At 39.6% G+C, this 3,943-nt stretch overlaps 1 pseudogene; it reads right to left on the bottom strand.

Annotated features, from left to right (window-relative positions):
- Positions 1 to 235: 235 nt before the first annotated feature.
- Positions 236 to 1,183, bottom strand: LOC140531994 (olfactory receptor 6C2-like; annotated as a pseudogene).
- Between the last annotated feature and the right edge of the window lie 2,760 nt (positions 1,184 to 3,943).

Raw genomic sequence — 3,943 nt, 5'->3', positions numbered from 1 at the left:
TTTTCATTTATTTCAGGGAAATTCATTCTCTGGTCAAGCTAATGATAAAAGTCATAGTTGAGGCTGGAAGAAAAAATTAGAAAAGAGTACTCTGATTAGTTGAGGTGGAGGAGAGGGGACTATAGAGTCAAGAGACAGAGGTCTATTATGCTTAGTCTCCCAAATACCATGTAGTAGATTCCAATAAGTTAGGCATCATTCATCTTTGCAAGTGGACATTTTGATCTGTCCGTTCTTACTTCTTAGAGAGAAAGGCAATCTTTTTGAGAGAGTCTTTAAAGGCCTTAACCACTTGTTTGTTCCTCAGGGTATAAATGAAGGGGTTCATCACTGGGGCAACTGAGGTTGTGGGTGCTGATACCATCTTATTTACAGCCACTCCTTGCTTTGCAGATAGTTTGATGTAGATGAAGGTGCAGCTGCCATAAGTAATGGAGACAACAATAATATGGGAGGAATAAGTGGAAAATTCCTTTTTCCTTTGCTGGGCAGAGGGGAATCTCAAGATTGTTCTAACAAAATATATGTATGGCAAAATCACACATACTAAGGTGATCATAAGTGTCAACACAACAAAGACTAAAACAATTCGGTTTTATGTAATTGTGTGTCTGAGCATGTGATCTGTAAGATGGAAGATGCATCACAGCCAAAATGATAAATGATATTTGAGTCACTGAATTCCAGCTGGAAGCCTAAGCTAAGTGGTGGGAGGATTAACATCAACACAGCCACCCAGCAGTGAACAATGAGCTGAATACAGACATATCAATGTGTAATATGTACACATTGGTTGTGTAATGCAGTGGCTTGCAAATGGCCACATAGAGGTCATAAAATATGACAGTAAGAATAAAAACCTCTGCTGTCCCAAAGAGGATGACAAAAAACAACTGGGTGGCACAGGCATTGTAAGTCATTGCATTATCCCTACTTGACATGCTGTAGAGGAATCTAGGAATATAGACAGTTGTGAATGAGACTTCTAAGAAGGAGAAATTCTGCAGGAGAAAATACTGGGGATTTTAAGGTGAGGATCCACCAGTGTGAGAGTGATAATGGTTAGGTTTCCAATCATGCTCAAAAGGTAGGTGAAAAACAGAAAGATAAAAAGAACCTGAAGAGGTGGATCATTTGTGAGACCCCACAGGACGAATAATGTTATCCCAGAATGGTTTCTCATTCCTAATATCAGACTTCTGTCATATCTGCATGAAGACATAAGACAGAGATTGGACCAAAGGAATAAGATTACAAAACAAGTTAGCAAGCAGAGTTGGCAGCAAAAGTCACAGAAACCATATCCTTTGTATTTTTTTCACTGACATGAAAAGAAAGAATACTAAGTTTATATTAGGCCTCAAAAAGCTTGAGGCCTTTTTCAGAAAGATTCTTGTGCATGCAAGTATTCTGTATATGTATGTTTCTGCATATATGCAAATATATGGATGCATAAGTCTGCATATATATAAAATGTAATACACATAAAATTTAAATATACACATGTATGTGTATATGTACTTGCATGTATGCATCCACACATAAGGGTGTTTATAAACAGAGATACAGATTGTTCAAAAATTTATTGTAGTTTTATGCTCTTAAAGCTTATTTGAAGATAAAAACTTTCAAAACCAAAATTTTAAGCTGTTAAAAATTAAAACTTCACTAAGATTTTAGAAAGCTCTAATATAATCTCATATGTTGTATATAAATATATAATATACATTTTAATGTATTCATTTAGGAAAGAACCTTTAACAGCATATATATATATATGTAATATATGTATATATATAATTTGTATATACATGCTATTAACAAGAAAAAATTATAAAGTAAAACTCTAGATGAACAAATCTTTTTTGAACGTGGCTCCTTTGTAGGAGGTCATCTGATCAAACATATGAAGTAAGCATGCCCATGTTGGCAGTTTATAGGACAAAATTACACTAGACTACAGTGCTGGATCAGAACTGAGGTTTGTGGGGGGCAGAGTCAAGATGGCAGAGTAGAAAGACACACATACTCTAGCTCCCAACCTACAGCCCATAAAATATCTGTAAAAAAGAACTCTCAACAAATTCTGGAGCAGCAGAAGCCACAGAACAATGGAGCAGACAAGATTTCTGTTCCAGAGAGCCCTGAAAACCTGACGCAAAACGTCCATCACGCTGCGGAGCCAGAGATGAGCCCAGCACTGCCTTGGCCATGTGGCACCTAGAGGAGCTGATCCAAGCAGGCTTCAGGGACAGAATCTCCAGCAGCCGCATGAGTCCCTACACCCACGGGCCCCAAAGGTTGATGGGAGGGTCTTATCAGCTTCCTGAGAGGGGAGTGGAGTACACCCATAACTCAGGCCCCCTTGGGAGGCAGCAGCTGAGGCAGGAGCAGACCCTGGCTCCCCAAGTAGGCAGGAGCCCAAATGCATTGTTGAAGGTCTCTGCATAAACACCCTGAGGGAACTGAGCCCGTGTGGAGGCCCTGCCCCAATGTGAGCACCTGAACTTAATCTCACACTGAATAGCAGCCCCGCCCCCGCCAAAGCCCTGAGGCTGGGAAGCAGCATTTGAATTTCAGACCCCAAGCGCTGGCTAGGAGAATCTGGAGGTGTGGTGGGTGTGGAAAGAAAACTCAGAAGTCAAGTCACTGGCTGGGAAAATGCCCAGAAAAGGGAAAAAAAATGAGTATAGAAGGTTACTTTCATGGTGAACAGGTATTTCCTCCCTTCCTTTCTGATGAGGAAGAACAATGCTTACCATCAGGGAAAGACACAGAAGTCAAGGCTTCTGTATCCCAGCCCACCCAATGGGCTCAGGCCATGGAAGAGCTCAAAAAGGATTTTGAAAATCAAGTTAGAGAGGTGGAGGAAAAACTGGGAAGAGAAATGAGAGACATGGAAGTAAAGCATGAAAAACAGGTAAACACCCTGCTAAAGGAGACCCAAAAAATTGCTGAAGAAAATAACACCTTGAAAAATAGGCTAACTCAATTGGCAAAAGAGGTTCAAAAAGCCAATGAGGAGAAGAATGCTTTCAAAAGCAGAATTAGCCAAATGCAAAAGGAGGTTCAAAAGCTCACTGAAGAAAATAGTCCTTTCAAAATTAGAATGGAACAGATGGAGGCTAATGACTTTATGAGAAACCAAGAAATCACAAAACAAAACCAAAAAAATGAAAGAATGGAAGATAATGTGAAATATCTCATTGGAAAAACAACTGACCTGGAAAACAGGTCCAGGAGAGACAATTTAAAAATTATGGGACTACCTGACAGCCATGATCAAAAAAAGATCCTAGACATCATCTTTCATGAAATTATCAAGGAAAACTGCCTTGAGATTCTAGAACCAGAGGGCAAAATAAGTATTCAGGGAATCCACCGATCACCACCTGAAAGAGATCCAAAAAGCGAAACTCCTAGGAACATTGTGGCCAAATTCCAGAGTTCCTAGGTCACGGAGAAAATATTGCAAGCAGCTAGAAAGAATCAATTCAAGTATTCTGGAAATACAATCAGGGTCACACAAGATCTAGCAGCTTCTACATTAAGGGATCAAAGGGCATGGAATACGATATTCCAGAAGTCAAAGGAACTAGGACTAAATCCAAGAATCATCTACCCAGCAAAACTGAGTATAATACTTCAGGAGAAAAATTGGTCTTTCAATGAAATAGAGGACTTTCAAGCATTCTTGATGAAAAGACCAGAGCTGAAAAGAAAATTGGACTTTCAAACACAAGAATGAAGAGAAGCATGAAAAGGTAAACAGCAAAGAGAAGTCATAAGGGACTTACTAAAGTTGAACTGTTTACACTCCTACATGGAAGGACAATATTTGTAACTCCTGAAACTATTCAGTATCTGGGTACTGGGTGGGATTACATACACACACATGCACATGCACATGCACACACACATAGAGACAGAGTGCACAAAGTGA

Source organism: Notamacropus eugenii, chromosome 3 (assembly GCF_028372415.1).
Source record: "Notamacropus eugenii isolate mMacEug1 chromosome 3, mMacEug1.pri_v2, whole genome shotgun sequence".
NCBI lineage: Eukaryota > Metazoa > Chordata > Mammalia > Diprotodontia > Macropodidae > Notamacropus > Notamacropus eugenii.
The sequence above is the reverse complement of the archived record's forward strand: the minus strand, read 5'-3'. Positions and strand labels throughout refer to the sequence as shown.